Source organism: Coturnix japonica, chromosome 12, assembly GCF_054131305.1.
Source record: "Coturnix japonica strain WE chromosome 12, WE-NBRP24, whole genome shotgun sequence".
NCBI classification, from domain to species: Eukaryota; Metazoa; Chordata; class Aves; order Galliformes; family Phasianidae; genus Coturnix; species Coturnix japonica.
This window is the reverse complement of record NC_140674.1, coordinates 11929844-11949930: the sequence shown is the minus strand read 5'-3', so window position 1 is coordinate 11949930 and position 20087 is coordinate 11929844. Positions and strand designations below refer to the sequence as shown.

Below are 20087 nucleotides of genomic sequence, written 5' to 3'. Positions count from 1 at the left end.
TGAGCTTCACAGGGCAACAACAACTTCATGATGATTGGTTGTTTTCTGCAGAAGATTCCACATCCCTCACCTGCTGTCTCTTTACTTAGAGTATGAGCAGTGCCTTTTGATATAACTGAGTCAGGATGTGTAGCCTGTGTATAATTATGGACAAAAGTTAGTGAATAGACATTTATAAAGTAATGAATTTGTTTAACTCATTGTGGAGTTCTCAGTGTATAAGCATTAAAGTATGTTTCTAGGTTACCTAAATGGCCCTGGAGTGAGCTGACTTATTGTACAGGATCACAAAACTTGCAGGAATGTGAAGAGATCTTGCCAAGTTGTGTAAAGAGAGAAATGGATAAGTAATGATGAAATACACGGAAATAGTTTGGCTGTGATGCCGCATGAGGATGCTCCATCTTGCCTGGAAAATAAAGGTGACACAATGCCCATTTTTTTCTTCGGTGTTTGGAAAATGGCTGTCTGTAATTTCAAGTGATCATCCTAGTGATGTCATGTCTTGATTTCTTTCCCTACCTCTTACATTCTCCCTAAAGTATCATCTGTGTAACTACTTTAATGTGTTTCAGTTGCTCAGTGTTAAATAGCCTTCCAATGATAAGACTTTTAGCATTGTTACTCATGTACATCATTTCCCCTGATTTAAGATGTTCACTGACTCCTCAGTGATGCAGGGCAAGCGGAGATCTGACTGGGCTTCACACTTTCCTAAGTGAAAATTCTTCTCATTGAGTGTGATGTCCGAAATTTTGAGATTGGGATTCTGACATTATATTCTGTAGATGTGATTGAAAATTTCCTGATTTTTTTGGCAAACTATCTGCTAGTTACAATATAGGGCAATTCTGTTTTTGAAAGTGAACACAATGCTGCACTAACTTGGGGAAGTAGCTTGCTCTCTCGCTTTCATGCTCTTTAGGGAACTGGCATGTTTGTAGTGTGACTGTAAATAACCTGTCTTCAGATGACAGGTTCTGGTTCTTATTCTTCTGAAGTTCACGTTTTCTTGTCTCTGAGGGGTCACCTGAAATACCTGGGAGATGTGGTTGCTTCACTGGAAAGGGAGACTTCCATAAATGTTAGAAAAGAGAAGACGTTTATTGTATTTATCTAATAAATAGTTCTCTCTTGTGCGTAAGATAAAGCTTTGTAAATGTAGGGAATGCATAATTCCCATAACAAAATGTCCCAATTATTTTGGCATGGTCAAGGTGTATTTTATGAAGGTGGGTGTTGTTCCAGTTCTTACTCTGTTTGGTTTAATTCCAGGAGACACACAGTCTGTGTCTTTTTGAATTTCAGTGTTACTCTTTCCTTTTCATAGCCAACTTTTTTTCCCTTTCTGAAATGTGTAGCTTGGAAACGAGGTCCTTTTAATGAAGCTTTTGAGTCTCACAAAATATGATTAATCTGATTAGTGGTTCAGACTCTTTTTATGCTTACATTAACTAACACAAAGAGCCCCCCTACAGGTTAAAGTTTAAATGTGGATTACCAGATAAAGCTAGTCCTGACGAGGTTTCTATGGTGCAAGGAAAAATTGAATTTGCCTTTCACCTCATTTCAGCCTTTGTCATCCTGGTTTTTGCCCTTCTCTCTCATTCACCGTGAGGATATTAATTTTGCAGTAAAATCTTTAAGCAATTATGCAGATAGCTTGGAAAAAGCAACACACAAACACAATAAGAAAAGCTTAACTGAAAAATGGACCCCAGATATTCATTAAAACCAGATGGCAACATTCCTAGCAGCATAACTTTAGATGTTTGGACTAAATTTGTATTAGTGTGCCAAAATCAGATGACAAAAATGAACCACTGTCATATGATTGTACGTATATACCATGTGTTATATTTATGAAGTAGTGAAGTATATAGTAACTAGTTCATGACTGTCTTTTTGATACACAGCTAAGAAAGGCTATCCTTTCACACACAAACACATCCATCTTTAGATAGCATTCCTCTGTGGGAGGCTTGCCTTCAATTTAACAGATAATGAACTTCTTCAGATGAATCAGAAAATTGATAGTGAAATGAAGTTTAGTATTTTTCAGCATCTACTCATACAAGGATGTTTACAGTTTTAAAATGTAGTTTATTAAAATTGCTCATTTTTTAATTTCTCATCAGTCTAGAAACTAGCTAATTTTTATCCCTAATCACTTAATTTTTTAGATTATTTTTTGTTACTGCTCTTTTTGAAATGGCTATAGGAAATTGGAGAGAAATAGCACCTGCAAATAGCACTTAATTAAAAGCATGATTGTGTTCAGGGGCTTCCTATATATTTCTCTCTCTGAACAATGAAGATGGAAAAGATTTTTTTATTATTTTTTTTTCATGCTCCATATGATCCAATAAAACACAGCTAGCACAGCACACCAACTAGGGTAGACTACAGTCTCCCCTCAGTGAACACACATAATTCCCATTACTGCTAATGGGAGATGCAGGTCCCTACACAGAGGCAAAAGGGATCTTATGTATATGCCATAAATATGAAAATATCTGTCAAGGAAAGAGATGTTTAGTTGTGACAAATTGCCACAACTAAAGGAGGTATATATATATTTTTTAATTATTTTTTTTCACCTGTTAATTAAGGTAATTATTTATCTCACATTAGAATAGTCCCCTACATTTGCAGGGCACTGTGTGCAACATAAATAACCTATATTGACTGCTGAAAGGAACATACTATGTAAAGATGACAAAGAAGCACAATGTGAGGCACTGGTGCATCAACTGGAGGAATAAGTTGTGATTCAAGGAAGTGAAGGGTGAGAGACCTGGCTGGGGACAGGGGGCAGTGTGAGCCCAGATGAAGAGCCCTGACCTGGTAGAAGTGAGGTGAGGGGCTTGGGGAGAGTCAAGGGGGAACTGAAAGCAGGGGCGGGGGGGTCTGCCTGCCCTGCTGGAGTTACGGTGTGGGCTGTGAATGCCATCACTAATGAGAATTAGCAGAGGGATCAGAATAAGCAATGTGTCTGCAGTGCAGGGAGAAGGTGAGCTCTTTAGCAGCTGAAAGAGAGAAAGCAACAGTACACAAGGTGACAGATGAAAGAGCTTTAGCTAAAGCAGATGGAAAATCAAGCAACTATTATAGAGGGCAGCTTATCTAGGAGCTGGAGGAAAGTCACTTTTCTGTGGCAGACAGGGACACCAGTGTTCACCACCAAGCCATATATATGTGTTCACATACTTTGGCCCTCCCCTTTTGTTGACTTTCACCATACCCAAGAGAACATAATTTTTACCCTATTTTGGAAACGGGCTTTTAATGATCATGCATCTCTGCATGATTTTTATCTGTGTCAGGCTATGCTCTATTGTGGATCCACTGGCCAAGTTGTTCTGTTGAAACTGGTAGCAATGGAAGATGTGCTGCTGTTCTCACTGTAGGAAAGGCTCCTTAGGTACTAGCAGTCTTTTCAGAACAGAGAATATCCCACCTAGGGCATCAGGTTCAGCTGGGGCTTTGTACCTCCTTAGATCCCAGGGAATCTTGACTGCAAGTGCAAAGCCAGAGGAGAGCAGGTATCTTTCATTCTTCTGCTCATGGAAGTGCTCACATTGTAATTGAAATTTAATCTCAGTTCATTAAATGTTTATGAACCTGAAGCAATTGCAGAAAGTTTCAGCCAGTTGCACTGCAATTTCGTTTGCATGGTTATTTTGAGAAAAGAACACTGAATATTGCAAAAAAATACTTTATTATTATTTGTATTTTTTTGAATTTTGAGTTGGTCTCCAGTAGGTTACTGGAGTCTTTTAGGTAATCTCCAGGATTTAAGAGCAACTCTTAGGACTTTGAGAAAACTGTTTTCTGAAAAGGAGTAGCTACAAGCATTCAGCCCTTGTGTTATCGCACACTGTTGATTCACTTGAAAAATAACTGATGGCAATAACCAGTGGCAGACCTCCCAGATTGTCAGCTGAGGGCTTCGTTATGTATTCTTTCCCCCAGAAGAATTACCCAAGAGAAAGCAAGGGGGAGCGCAATTGCCTAAGTGCTGCTCTAGAGGCAGTGGAATGTGTTTAATTCAGCAGAAGCTGAAGGCAGTTAGAAAGCTACATGTTCATTTCCATAAGGGAAAAAAAAACAGCAGACTGAGATATTATCAGGGGACTTCAGGTTATGTGGCTTCATGAGCTATTCCAGAGATGTAGGTAGTTTAGAAAAATCTCTTGACCTTCTTGGGTTTCCTCCACCATGATGGTTCTGTGTAGCCATGTAAAACGATAGGTAGTTTACAGCTGGCCTTCCCTGGGGTGAAGCTGATTTACAACTCGCTTTGTGCATAATTTGGCTACAGAGGTGCAGTTTTACACCCAGCTTTTTCTTTTTGGCTATCATGAGGACTGTAAAAGTGCTGCGGTCCTGGAATGTGCATGTTCTTAATTTGTTCCTTCTTGGAGATGCAGGATTTATGGAGACTGGTGATCAGCTGAGGTAATCCACTGACCTAATACCTAGACTTAGACTGATTAGATAATCTTTCTGAATGAATGTATATTTATTTTCCTGAGTCAATGGAGTTATTGTTTCTGGGCCAGTCTTGACTTCCATTCAGTGGAAAGATTGGGCAGCTGCTTCCCTTCCTCCTTCTCTTTCCTTGAGGTCACTAATGCTTCAGCTAAATCATGCATTGAGAGATCTTGAAGTAGCAGACCTTTTGGCAGAGATTTTAATTATTTTCTGGAAAGTGGACAGGTATGCATCCATACTACCATGTCTCATCTGTGCAGCAAATCTATACATCTTAACTTTCTCTTTTTCTTACAATCAGCACTAAATGGAATTCACTTCTGCAGCAAAGCCCTGAGGCCTAAGTGCCTTGGTCTGGCGGGATTATTCAGGTTTCCTTGAAAGTCCTGAATTGGTCTCTGCTGAGGCTGGGACTCAAAGAAGGAAATGCTCTAAGTTCACACCTTCCAAGATGGGATTTGCCCTTCCCAGCATGAGCTCGAAGCCTGCCCTTTCTGACTGTGGACTCTCCCTTGCTGCACCCACTTGTATGTCAGATGCAACAGCATCAGCCCTGGGCTATCTCTGCTTGGCCTCTGCCAGGCGCTTTTGACCTCTTGCAATGCAGCCCTCAGCTGAAAGTTTTTATGTCTCTGACAGCTGTTTACATCACTATATCAATACTGCCATACTGCTGTAGCTCCTTGCAGCCTCCTGCAATCAATATCTGTTATCCTCTTACATTGGAGGGTACAGTGCTGGTGCTGAGCTGACCACTCATAGTTTGAACGTCTCATCAGTATAGAAAACATAGGAGATAATGTTCCACATCCCATTAGCCCAAGGTAGTAGGTTTTGTACTTGGCACGAGCTGAGTATACAACAGCTTGATTTGTAGGAAGGCTTGAGATGGGATCACTGTCCACTGGGGACCAAGAAGGACATAAAGCAGGTTGAATTGCTTCTCTTTCCCCACATATGCCTTTCCTGAATCAAAACTTCTGAGCTTCTGCCCAGGGTTCTGATGTGATGGATACCTCGTGGGCTATCCCCAAGAATCCCACAAGGCAACTGTAATGACAGCATGTGTTACCATGCTTACGTTTTAATAATCTATTCTAAAATATGAATGAAAAGTCTTATTAACAGGTATGGTCACACAGTTAAAAGGAAATGTGTTGATTTTGAAAAATAGCTCTAGCACAGCAGTGATACCAGTGTGAGTATAGTTAGAAAATCCAATGCCCACTGTCCTAAATATGCCTCAAATTATTGTATCAATTAATAATAGACATTTGAAAAGTGATTTATACTTTTTGAAATAGAACAGAAACTACCACAGCAACTTAGTTTCCTTCCAGCTTATATTTGTGTATTTGTGTGTATGAGGTGTGTGAGTGCATATATATATGTTTATACAGGCACATGCAAATATTTTGAATATAAAAAGACAAAGAAGTGTGTGTATGTATATATACATAAGGAGAGTGTGAGAGTCCACCCACCTGTTCCAGAGGAGAAAACTGTTGGTAGATTCATTCATCCACTTCTGGTCATTAATTTCAAAGAAATGTTAATCTGGCCCTTACAAAAATAATGTGCAATATAATTGTTTTTAGACAGGATTTTTTTAGATGACTTTGAAAGCAAACTGTTAAATCCTGTTTGAATCTATCATATGCTGTCAAGATAATTGATGTTGATTCTTACAATGATTTCAGATACTTACAATGATTTCAGCTACAACTTAGTGCGATGGGCACGTGTTTTTTATTTGTTATAGTTAAAGTAGAGAGCAGGATTTAAACTGTGTGATTGGGTTTTGGTATTAAAAGCGTAAGAAAATATTTGTGTGTGGGAAAGCTTGTCTAAACAAGCTTCATTTAGCCAGCAAGTTAGCAGTGTATCTTTTCTGGCCCTCCCCCAAAAGTGTTGATTGCTTTTTGTGTTGGCTTTTTTTTTTTTTTTTTCCCCTCTTGGTCAGTTTGATATACGTGCTGGTGCCTTGCTTGATGTTTCCTATTAAATTATAGGCACATACTGAATAGCATTGTTAAATCTCACAAGTTGGAGCCCAGTTTTCTTACATAAGGAAAATCTCTTTAGATCCTTCAGGACAAAAAGCATCATATATTTGGGCTCTTGCAAAGCGTTTAATAAACCATGAAAAGATATGACATCAATCCCACTAAAACACAAGGGCAAATGAATGATGTTACTGTAAATCTTTACATCAATCATGCCCTGGACTTTCGAAACAATGTAGTTTTGTTTGCATTTCAGAAGTGACAAACAACTTTTCTGACTGGCTTAACATAGTCCCTTTCCATTAGTCAAGACCAGAAACAAGTCAGAATTAAAATGTGGCCCTTGGTTGCCAGGCAGCCGAGTTGTCTTGACATGGTGGTTAGTTTCCTTTTCATCGAGTGACAACAGTGAAATGAAAGAAGTTTTGAAAAACTTGATAATGGTTTTCAAAGGAGGAGGATAATTGGTGGGGCTAGCTTGTACGGCTCTGTGTGGAAACTTTCGTCTGTGGTAAGGGAAGACTGTCACTAAAAATTTAAACTCTTGTACACAAACTTGACCTGGAATCTTCTCCAGGTTTTCACTGGTTCATTTGTAGAACACTTCTCTCAGCTCAAGGGGTGCTGGGATGAAAGCGTTAGGACAGATGGGTAAAGCCCCAAAGGAAGAAAAGAATCAATAGTTGTGATTTAATCCATCAGTGAAAGGGAGGAATTAAGTAAAAACTTTAAAATGGGGAATTTGTAAAAGATCTTTTGATAGTATCTATGGCTGAAAATAATTTTTTATCTGACCGCTGTTGAAAATTGATGGTGTTTGGACTAAGAAAAGCATATTTTTAACACATTTTGCCAGATACAAGCAATTTTCCTGCTGTTATTTTTGATATTCTCTAGACAATAGATAATTTAATTCAAACAAATTTCCCCGAGATGACAAAAACCTAACACATAACAAGATGATAGCAAGGTAAGCTTTTGCTGCTGAAGTTAATAATGCAAAAACTAATGAGACATTAATATTAATAACGATATATGTTGATATGGAGTAATATTTGCGTTAAACTGTTATAAAAGTCAGATGTATGCAGAGCTGTCCATATCATTCATTTGTTAAAAGGGGGGCGGGGGGGAGGGTTTGAAAGCTCAGCAAAATGTACCCATAATGAAAGAAGGGACCAATTAGGGTTGGATTAACATTCATGGTTATTTACAGTTGTTTTTGTACTTGTTCTTGTGCTCTGACTTCCTAAAATTTCACAACCCAAAGATTTAGAAAAATGGGGTTGTTTAGACGCGAGGTGCAATGAAGTGGCTGCAGCCATTGTGCAGACACCACCTCTCTCATTATACCCTCTCAATCAACACTCGGCACACAGGAAACCGCAATAAAGCCCATCTGCCACGGTTAATCTGCAGGCAAACCCACACCCATGTCTGTGCCCGTTACTCTCCAGCCTTATTATTCTCAGATCCAAAGCTTCATAAGGGATCAGCCAAAGTCCATTAAAGTAAATAATAGCTAGAAATGACAGGCTTAGCAAGGATTGGGAGGAAGTTGAAGACCAATCTGAGCTGTGAGCTCTGATTAATAGAGAAAAGCATTAGGAGAAAAGGGGAGAAAAATGACCTCAGCCTGCTCCAAAGAATTCCTGAACCTTGGTTGTTAGGGCAAGTGCTACCATCTGAGACGTTAGTGATCCTTGAATTTCCTTCACTTTGATGCAGCTCAAATGGGAAAATTTTGAAGGTTCAGCAAGGCCCCAGACCTCAGCTGGGAAGCCGTCTGGAGTCAACCCTGTCAAAATTCTCTTGTGGAAAAGAAAGCCTTTATTAGCTAGATTGCAACAAAAAAACCCACGGCCTCTAATAAGAAGAGAATGCATGCTGTAGATTGAATATACATTAATTATTAGAGGGTATTTAATTGTTCTTGTCTGTATCCAAATGTGCGCTAGAGATCTTTTCAAATAACAGCCTGAGTGTTAATTAAAAAAAAAAAAAGAAAAAAAAAAGCATAAGAAACCAACCCTAACTTCCTACTCTTTGCTTATCATTCTGTTTTCTTTGTCCAGCTTCATTTTTAACAGAGAATTTAGTTCATTGAGAAATGACGGAATGCCCTGCTTGGGAAGGCCAGTGGATAGCATCAGTGTTTGCAGGGATGTTACATCTGATGTTGTCTCTGCTTTTGTTGTACATGAACAGATTGTAAAGAAAACCACTTCGAGCCTACCCTGTGCAAGGATTTCTTTTTCTAGTGTTAAAGAAAATTACTTCCATAAAACCAGAAACATGGGCAGTTTGAAAATATTTTGTTGTTTCTCCGCCCACGGTACACACCGTCTTGTCCAAAGATGTGATTGGAATATGATTTATTTAAATTATCAGCAGCCTGAACAGTCATGATTAATGCTAGTATTTATTTCTTTTTTTAAAAAATCAATTGTACAATTAGATTGATGCGTGTTCCACAGCACCTTTGCAACTTCAGCTGAGCAAAGCCTGACAAGAAGGCTGTAAGTGATTTCAGCCCTAGCTAAGGAATCAGCACCAAACTGGTTCATCTCAGACAGCAACCCAAGCAAAACTATTCACAAACACCTGGTGCAGATGTACAGGCGTTTCTCTGTCTCTGATGATTTAGTGGGGTAGATATTAATGACCGTAGTGAGAACTTTCTGTCAAGGCAGCTCATGTGATGATGCATTCCCGCTAAAAGTTTATGGTGCACTATGTAGTTTTCATACACAAGATGGAGAAGATGGAGGTTAAAATGATGATGCTGCCATGATATTGCTGATAGCTTAGCTGATGCTCTGCTCATGTTCACGTGATGTAATTTTCATATTTTAATCTTAAGTAGAACTAGAAATGACAATTATGAAAAGACAAAATAGATACCACCAACAGCTGTAATTGCTGTCTGCACTGCTCAAGGATGGGCAAAAGACATAGTAAATCAATATTAAGATCTCTGCATATGCAGGTATCACAACAAGGACATCATATAACATCATTATAAGAAAATCCTAATACAATTTGGACAGTTATTCCAAAGAATACAGGATGAACATGGAGTGTGTGTGCAGCTAACTAGTTCACTGTACTTTCAGCTTGTGTCTTACAAGAAAAGAAATGCTTGCCTGTATAAAAGCATAACTGTCTATCCATAGGGGGAAAAAAAATCATAGGAAATAGAATTCTTCTTTTCTTAGGTGAATATGTATTGCTTGCTTTGCTAGTAAAAATTTCAATATATATTTTTGTGGTCATGTAGAAACTATTATACATGAAAAAGCACTAATTTTCTTCTAAAATAAGTAAAATAAAATGCTTCTCTTTGTTCTGAAATGTAGGTGTCAAATTTTATTTGGAACATTTGGCCAAACTGCTTAAACGGTGTGCACCTTCTTGAACAATTCTATATTAACGATTAAAAGTGTTCCTGTGTCCATAAAAATGTACGTGATTTTCAGACAAGCAGAAGCAAATAACATTAAATCGCAGCTTCTACAAGGGGTTTTGTAGTAATGAAAATAGAATGAAACAAGAAAATGTGGAATGTAAACAAGATATGCATGCCACTAAATACTGAAGAAAATTTGAGATAACTGAAAAGAGAAAGACAATTAATATGGACAGAAAAACCAAGCAAGCAAAATATTCTGCTATTAAAATGTATGCTTTTGTTTCCTTCCAATTTTAAGAACAGCACTACATTACTGCAAGATAATATGTAGAAAATCTGCATATAAAGTCTGACGTCAGCTGTAACCTTTTAGTGTGTCTTCATATAAATCTTAACTTTTTTGCTTTACATAAAGGAGAATGCATCTCTTGGCACACACATGAGGTTGCCCAAGGTATGTTTCATTTTGACCATGCTCAGAGCGATCAATCTTCTGTACTCATCTTTCCCAGGCACTTAAAGCACGCAGGCGCATGACAGGTACCTCCACTAGTTTTTTGGGCTTTTAGTCACTGAAAACAATGCATTTTCACATATACTTCTTGTCTTTCTTCCAAGTACAAGGATGCTTAATGCCAATTATGTGTACAGTACGTTCTCCTAAAAGTTCAGCCCCATATGGTGGAGTTTTGGCTTTGAAAGTAGACTGTGCCCAATGAATCAGGTGGAGCCAGAGCGCTTCAATAGTAATTTTTCTCATTTGTTTAATGAAGGTATAAATAATGCTATGAATTTGAATGGATTTGGGAAGCCAATAGTTTGTGCAGAAATAGAAATAATGATCTCTCAGCAATATTCAGTCAAATAGTCAATTAATCAAAAGAGTCCATTGCTGGAATCAAATACTTTTCTGTCTGTGGGAATTTAAAAAGCAAGCAAACAAAACCAGATTGTGATATTGATTCCATATTGCTCTGTTTATTATACAGGAGCTACAGCTTACAATTTCTTCATGTTATTGATAGTCTCCTTTGGATATTTTCTTGCTGGTTATATTCTTAAATATATTTGCAACCTGCAGGTATTCCTATAAATTTTGTTTATTTTTCTCTGAGCTCCTTATTCCTTACCAGAAATAATGTTTTTAATGAAAGATTTAGTGTAGCTCTCTGCTTATAAACATGAATTTGTGCATGCAGAGATGGAGATTTGCCCGATTTCAAAAGGTATACAGGAAATATATGTATAACATCTTGCATTCTTGAACTGTTTTATATGTGGTTCACCAAAAAGCAGTGTGGTTTTTTTTGCCTTGTAAATCACCGGGGGACTGTATTTTCTAGAACACAATCCACAGAATGATGTCAGCTCATGTTTTGTTTAACACCTGGCGTGTTGCAGAATCCCGTATGTGTTACACATAACTGGACAGTTTTAATGAGTGGCTGTTTAGGTCTGTTTCAGTGTGGTGCTAATGTTATTCTTGCTAAAGTTTACTTCTTTTATTGACTTTCTGCAGGAAAGAAAGCAGTCTATGCTGTTGAGAGGATGATGGTGTATATTTTTAATAGAAACTGTTTTCCCCCTTCAGTGAACAGATGCTGCATGAAAATGGAAACCTATCAATTTGGACCGAAAGCTAATGACTGTAAAATTTTCTGTGCAACCCTGAGCATAATTTGGGGAAATTCAGGCCAATTCACTATCCAGAATGCAGCTCTGGCCTTTCATTCCCTAGCATTTTTGACACCCATCACCTTAGAGAGCAGTTCTCACTTTGCCCTATTTACTTGTTGCAAAAACCCTATTTCTCCTTCTATTGTACTGCAAAGTGCCAAGCCAGACTCTTCCTTTTCCCTCCTCTCTCCTCCTTCCTTCCCAGTATTTTTTTCCTAGGACTGTCAGGAACTGTTCCATCTGCTCCCTTCCAGAAATAGAAGAAAAACATAAATATTTGGCCTTGAGATGGTTTTATTTTGTATGGAAACAGAAATTGGTTTTAGAGCATCCTTGTCAAGGAGTCCCTTGAGCCTTTTACGCACCCCAGAATAACCTCCAAGAGAGCAGGGACTTCATTCCTGCTGTAAACATGCCTGCAGTTCACCACCAACATGTCAATAATGGTAACAAATAGCCCCACTACATCTCATACTTTGGGAGCTGAGGGAAGTGTACAAAAGCTATTTTTAGAGAGGAAGCAGGAAGGTTTGTTTTACTTCATGAGTAACACAGGACTAAAAAATGCATACATGAAAATATGTTTCGAATAGGTACACAGAAGTTGGGGGGGGGGTTCAAAAATTTGCAGGAGTAAGGGGAGAGAAAACAAGTACTGTTCATTCTGCCATTATCTTACCAGTCTGTGTTCCTTTGGACAGTAATCATGGGACCCAGATGTTAAGGGTAAGTGATATTTTCCCACAAGCAGTTTCTGGCTCGTTGGCAGCTTTTGTCGGCAGTTGTGTTGGCAGCCCTGGAGCTGCCTCTGGCTCTGTTCTGTGCCTTTGCTCTTGATGGGCTGCTGGGGCTGCCCTGTGCCGGCTGGATGCCATCTCCCTCCGCCAGCCCCTGGGCTTTCTGGAGCTTTACACGGCTCAAATCCCCCGCGAATGGATAAATGGGCTCTTCAAAGGCAGAAAGGGAATCTCTTTCCTGGCTGTTGTAGACATTAGGTGAATTACTGCTCCAGATACCTGGGAAAACTTAGTCCATTTTGCGATTTCTGGTTTCCCTAAGCTTTAATACTGGTCTCAAATGCACAGTGAGGTACCAGGCCAGGTGTAAGTCTTAGCATCTGCTTTTTTTTTTTTTTTCTTTTTTTTTCCCCTCTGTTGTTTTTTCCCCATTGTTACTGTATCCTGCAGTGTTTTGCAAACTCTTTTCTTTTTTTTTTAATTGTACCCAATTTATCCTGAATTGACATCACGCTGTCAGTAAGAAAATCATTATTTCTAATACAACTAAAAAAACGTTCTGCAGAAATAGGGGATTGTTTTTCACTACAACTTATGTGTAACTCAGTAATGCCCTAAAAATTGAGGTATGTACAATAATTGTATAATTCTATAATAAATTTAAGGGACTTAGCATGCTCTGCATTGAAAGTGTGAATACAACTCTTACAGTGTCCTTAAAAAATTGGTTCATACATTAAATGTGGATGTTGCTGTGTCACCAATATACAATATTTCTTTGATATCTTTATTTTATTGAAGAAAGTCAGAAGAGATATGTTTACAAAAGAGATTCATAGATATGGTGCTTAGCCTTTTTGGTAAACCAAGGAATAACAATGTAAATGTTTTTACACTTTCCTCATGTTGTTTTTTTGTTTTTGTTGTTTTTTTTTAACCCACTGTGTTCTTCCTTTATGGCTGAATTGAAAAGATACATTCTTGGAATGGTGATTAGCTTCTCCTTTGTGGCTTTCTAACTTCCAGTTTATTAATTCCGGATTTTTCATTATAACCAGTAAGTTGCGTATTTATCAAACTATTACAGTAAAACAGCAGAAAATTCTATTGTGGCTTCACCTGCAAAAGTGAATCTCAGGGTTTGTTTGATTTTCTTTTCATTCCAAGTGCTCGGTGTGCTTCCCAATGACCACAATTCGAGGAGATCACTTCTTAGATTTCATTGGTATTGTGCATCATTTTGTGTTTACTTTTGTTCACAAAATAATTTCCTGGAAATTCATTTACTTAAAATGTTTGTTAATTGGCTTTTCATACACTGTTTGTTTGGATTTTGAAATAGAAATAATGAACTCACTGGAAACAAGAAAACAAAAACCTTCTCAACCAATTTGTGAGAGATCTTTTGCACTTTGATGTCATCAAATCTGTGTAATTCTATCTCTGCCAGGAAATTACCACATGCCAGAGATTCCTCTAGGAAATGCTGATAGTCCATATTGCTGAAAATGCCTGATTCTTAAAATTTATCTTTACAAGGCCGACATCAAAGCCCCCTGTGTATCTTCTGGCCTTTGTGAACTGCTTGGTACTATTTATATTCACCATTAGTGTTGTAAGAATCTAAAGGAAGAAAGGGCTTTTGCAAAGAGGTGGTCTTGTTTGTTTGTTTGTTTATTTGCATCTCTTTTTATTGTTGTTGGGTTTGTTGTTGTTTGGGGGTTGGGTTGTTTGTTTTTTGTTTGTTGTTTGTTTGTCTTAAATAGAACACACTAAGAATGACCAGTAAAGGCTGTGCTAAGTCTAAGCATATTCAGAGTAATTTTGTCCTCCAGTTCTTTTCCATCAGTTTCCTTTCAGGACATCGTGACTTGCTCTTACACAGCCTGACCCAGTCCTCACTGGGTTCCTGTTGTTCAAAGATATATGCCCATTATGCAGGGCTTGTGAGGCTGCACCTGTAGATTTTGAGCTGTCTGGCCTATTGTTTTTTAACACCCAGTATGAAATGGTGTGTATAGAAATTGTCATGTTAAGTGTATCCAGGGTGTACTACAAAATCATAAGCCAAAAATAAAGGGAAAAAAAAGAAGGCACAGCAGCTCATGTTTGCTGTGAGTGCAGTTTCTGGGCATACTGTTACAGTATTTCTGGAACATCGTTTCCAAAACTGCTTCCCCCCTTTTTTAATGAACTACCTGAAGGTTAACATGAGCGTGTCATATTGCCCGTCCACATGGCTGCCGGCTCCTTGTGCTTTCCTCACTAAACTGATTTAATTAAGCAGAATTGTTCCCTCGCCTCCCCTGCAGCGCTTCAGTCCCACAAAGTTTCTTCAAAGAAACCCCCAGCCTGGAACTGGTGCGGCTCTGCAGAGGGAAACGCCGCACTGTACTTCAAAGCGGAGAAAATCTGCAGCTGCCGGGAGCCCGCCTGCCCCAGGAGGTGTCACTGTTGGGACTGGCAGGGTGAGCTCCGGAGCTGCTGTTTGTTTTCTAAAGCCTGCTTTGACCGTGAGGTAGGAGTTGACCTGTGCTAAACCTCCCCTCCCCACCCCAGCCAGCCTGAGGAAAGGGGATCACAGGTAAAACAAGCTGGTGGCTTCTGTGGAGGTATGGGCATGTATGTAAGCAAGATAAAATACTCAGCATTTAATTTTTTTTTATTTTAAGTGATACCAGTTAGTCTAGGCTGGTTACAATAGTCGCTTTCCGTGTTCTCAAAGTGCTGGTAAATCACACCAAATCACGGAGAATATACCAGGATATAACTTTTAGTTTCTTCCTTTTAATACTCTTTGAGTTGAAATGAATTTGTGATGTGACATTTGCTGAGTAAATGTTTTACTAAATAATGCTCTCTCTCTTTACATATACTAAATCATATGCTCTAGGAAAAAAAAGTGCATTCTTTTAGAGCAACTCAAGGATTGAAAGTCTTCTAACTATTATGCAAAATAATCTGCAATGCAGATATAAATACATATGCACACGCACATCACACACATACAGAACGCAGACATACATATATATATACACACATAGAGTAACTTTAAGATTAGGAATTATGATGATGATTATTCTATTTCATGGCAAAAAGAAAAGCAAAAAATCTTTGAAAGTTAAACTTTTTGGACTAGTCTACAGCAGCCTGAGGTAAGTTGCTTCCATGGTTAGTTATATTCACCATCGATGTTTTGCATTTTATTTCTAGTATCAGTGCCTTTTTTTTTAGCCTTCAGCCTGGGGATTTGATTCACCAGATCTCTCAGTTTGCCCATTTTCTGTGGGTTTATGTGTCAAGAAGTTATGTATCTCCACAGCAGTAAGGGAAGGTCTAGCAAGTTACATCTGCCTGGCACTTATTCTGATGGTCTGTGGTCAATATCTGGACATAAGCTTTCTAGAAATTAAAAAATAAAAAATTAAAAGAAAAATAAAAAGTCAATTTAGTCTTAAATATCTTCAAACTCTCTTCATATTTTTGAGTTAAGCATAAAGCAGAAACTTTTATTTTCTCCCAGCCAAAATGCTGATGTTTTCACAGAGCACACTGACCATTGCTTAAACTATTTTACTTTCAAGAACACAGGGGGAGGGGGGATTTTAAAGTTCTTTGTCTTTGTGTTGTCACTCTGGAAAGCCCAGAGAAGCAGGGTTCCTCTATCACTCAGTAACTTCTTTTTCTTGTGCTCTTGATTTAATTTCTCTGAGCTTTGATGTATGTTTTACTCTAGTTGGGAGAAATGCATGTATAAAATGTCACATACATACAAGAATTTAAAATTTAAATGGCCTTAAATCCTGACTTTAAGGGGAACCCTGTGCACAAAGAAAAATGATTACCCATTAATTTTTAGACCTATAATCTTAAAATGTCTCGAAATGTCATGGAAGCAAATACATCACAGCCGGGATAAATCTTTATAGTCTTCTTACTTTTCTTTAAAAAAAGCAAAGTTACAGTGTACATGGTAGCTTCAAAAAAGCACAATTATCCTATGTTTTGCACAATATATTTATCAGTAATCCGTTCTGTGTGCGACTTTAAGATAAAAGCTTGCAGTTACTTCACTGCTTGCTTTTCCATGTCACTGACAAATGGAAAAGTTGCACATTGAGAGAGTGGCCAGTAGAGGCCTCTCTAGATTTGCCTAATGATTAAGGACTCTCAGACTGGAATCACATGCAGTTAGCAAAAGTACTTGAAAAGATTCTGCTGCGTGGAGCCGGGGGGAAAGATCACTTTTTAATGCCCTTTTAAGTTGCAAGATGTTGATTAATGTTGCCCTTTACATTAATGATGTTTCAAGTAAAAGAAAACAAATTTAAAATGGATAAATTCTATTGAGGATACATTAATTAAACAGAGACTTTACCATATGCTGTGGCTGGAGTGCTTGCTGGCCTTTCTGTTGTTGTTACCTGTGTAAAATCCACCCCATCCTCTACATGAATGCCCAAGCTGAATAGCCATTTGAATGAAGGCTTTAGTTTGATTCGCCATACAAGGGGTACTGTGTCACTGTGTTTTCTTTCTAGGAGTCACTAAGTGATTTCTATATCTGTTGTCATGGTGATATAGCAAAGCAGGGGAAAATGGGGGCAACTCCAGGCTTTCTCTACACCCTCTGCACTAAGAACTAAGATGTTGTTAGCAGGCCTATAAAACATTGGGCTTTATCTGGGCCTTCTTTTTGTTCTCTGATTGTCAATAAAACTCATTTTAAGGGTAACAAGGACATCTAAATGTCATCTGTCACAGTGTTAGAGAGATTAAGTTTGTTTAGGAACTTGTGCTGGACAAAAGGCCACTATTTGTTCGGCAGATACAAAGCAATGTTGGCCATCAGCAATCTTGATTTAGAAGGAGGCCGCATGGAGCATCCAGGAAAGATCAGCTCAGTTGCAGGTGATAGTAAGAGGCTCCTTGACATCACAGCATTTAAAATAGAACCAAAACAAATATGGTTTTGAGTTAGGAGTGGTTTCATCAGGGTTTTGTTCCCTTGTGGGTTTTTTTGTTACTGTCTGCATTGTAGGCAGCATATTACTGGAGAAGCTGCATAGACCTGAGGTAAGCAAACAGCCATTGACAGCAGACGACCTGTTTAAAAACATGACACACACACCTGATAGTCCTTGAATAAATAAATAAATAAAGAAGTGGGAAAGGAGGTTTTTCGTGGAAAATCCAACAATAGTAAGTGCTGCATTAACTCAGCATTTACTCAATAATGAGGCTAAATGGAAAGTACAGATTAATGAAGACATTGGTGTTATTAAAATCAAATCCTGTGGTTCATATGCTTTTCTTAATAATGAACATTGTGGCTATTGGAGAGGAAGAACAGGATTTTTTCTATTAATTTGGCACACATCCCAGATCTCATTCAACCAGAACCTATCCTGTGCAAAATGCAACCCATGGCCTTTATGTTCCAGTCTTTCCGTTTTATATTTGTGTTAATCCTGAAAAAAAGGCTTTTCTTTTTTCAAATTAAAGAAAAGCAAAGGGTGATCTTTGAGCCTAGATATTAATTAAATAACATAGACCAGCTATGTTGAGTTTAGTACAAAGGTTGCTTGAAAAATGTCTTTAGAAGGGACATTTGATGGTGTTTATTGCATTGCCACCATTTTTACTCCTGATGTTTATGTTTGGATAGAAACACGATGTATAATGCTGACTGAAATGTCAAATGGCTTGTTATCTGTTTAATGAGATTTATAGTAGAATATCCAGATCTCATATCTTGTGAGGTAAAAAATAATGTAGTCTCATTTGCAAAGATTGCTATAGTTCCAACACCAAACAGCAGGATTTGAGATGCAGCTGAACAATGGAGTTGGCAAAGCTGAGGTTCGTTTCACAATACACACAAAGAGAGCTGCTGGTTTGACATGTGGAAGGAAACTGCACATCTTACTTGGTTGTAGGTTGTATGCATTGCGGCAGCACCAACTCCTTGCAAAATATTTCCCATTATCATTGACCTAGCTGTTTTCTCCAGAGGTCTGCAGGGTGAACATATGTAGAACATGTGGTGTGGCATGGGAGAGAGATGTGGCCCATAGGAATGGAGTCCTTGTCCTTTTGGGTCACTCAGAAGTGAAAAGCATAAGGGACTGCTGCTTCTTGGTGGATTAGACGTTTACCTGTAACAAGCTCTCCAAAATCAACCTTTCAATTTGGTTCTGCATGTGGATGAAAGCAACCCTGGCTGAGGAAGTAAGAGCTCCTGTAGCATGTTCTGTAAGTTTCCATTCTCCCCATACTGCCAAACTGCACTCATCAGTGGAACTAATAGTATACACTACAGTAAAGCTCTCAGATGGTAGCCTTCTCCAGTACTGGAAGGTGTCTGTTTCATCCCCACTCTGGGATAGTGTCAGAAGAACTTATATATGTGTAACTGTGAGTACAGTAAAGCTCACTGTAACATATTCAGCACTAGGACCCTGCTACAAAAATTTGCTTTCACAGTAACAGAAAAGTTGTGTTGAAGTTGTTGCTCTAAAGGGTAGAAACCATCCTCAAATTTTACTATTTTCAGTGCATCCAGAGGCTGGGGCTCCATCCCTGCCACAGAGGGCAGCCAAAGGGTGCCCGATGGGAGAAGACAGTGTTGCTGTCTTGTCTCTTTCTATATCACTATGTCCAGGGAATGCAAAATTGTGACAGGGAGCCTCTCTACCACCTACTGCTTCCTCCTGTGAAAGCGGCTTTCCCATCCAAGCAATTTACATGGTTTTCTGACCTCTCCGTGACCAGGCTCTTGCAAATTACTTATTACCAGGAGGCCAGAACCCAGGCTTTAGTGTTCAGTATTGGAATCAGTTGGCAGGGGAAAAAAACATACTGCAAAGATGCTGTGAGGGAAAAAAAATATTCTTTGCAGAATTCTTTATGTTTATGGCCTGCCACTCTCCTGTTTTCTATTGTTTTTCAGGTATGTAGTTCAGCCATGCCAAAGACTCCACAGTCTGCACTGAGCTACAAAACCAGGTCCTGATGCAGAAGCTAGTAGGTCTTGCTCATCTTCTTTTTGTGCTGATGGCGCTATGATTCTGCCACAGAATCACAGGTGTTGGATGGGACCTCCAGAGATCATCAAGTTGAGTAGGTATTACCTCAGTTTCTCTGTCTAGAGCAGGAGTTTTAGAATTTATGAAACATTCATGACACTTTTTGGGACTCCTGTGCAAAGGGCAAATTTGGTGATGTGAAATGCTTTCTTTCTGTGGAGGAAGCTTAAATGGAAGAAAGAGTGAGTGATGTTAATATCCAGCCAGTTTTATGTGTAAATTTTATTTTTATGTTTCCTCCTTCTGTCTCTACAGTGGTAATTCTGAGCAAGTTGTCACCTTGACATCACTGGGACAGTTAAGTGCTACTCAATGTGAGAAAGGGATGTAGAATTAGGCCTCGGTTAGGAAATGTTTTAGGGCCATCAAAAGCCTGACCCCTTCTTTGCCTTCAAAGGACATGTTGCTAAGTATTATTAGACTGTTCAAACTGGGACACTCATAATAGTGCTGGGAGCAGAAAGTGCTCAGCTTCAATAGACATTTTGCATTGGTAAGGTCTCCAGGAGCAAGTGAGCATCCTTTGAGCTTCCCACGTGCTGTTGGGAATAAGTGGGCAAAGGTGCCTGCGAGTCTTTAGGTGCACAGAACTGTTCATCAAGGCCTGGATGCCAATACCCTTCCTTGCACTGAGAAGCAGCTGTGTTACATAAGGTGTTTTTTTTTTAAT

At 38.7% G+C, this 20087-nt stretch overlaps 1 protein-coding gene across 1 annotated transcript in view; it reads left to right on the top strand.

Moving 5' to 3' along the window:
• LOC107318292 (uncharacterized) overlaps positions 1-20087 on the top strand; it is a 163425-nt gene that overhangs the window by 30212 nt on the left and 113126 nt on the right. Inside the window, exon 6 of the mRNA XM_085513561.1 lies at positions 243-19451. The gene's annotated coding sequence lies outside the window, so the exon portion shown is untranslated. The remainder of the gene's footprint in view (positions 1-242; positions 19452-20087) is intronic.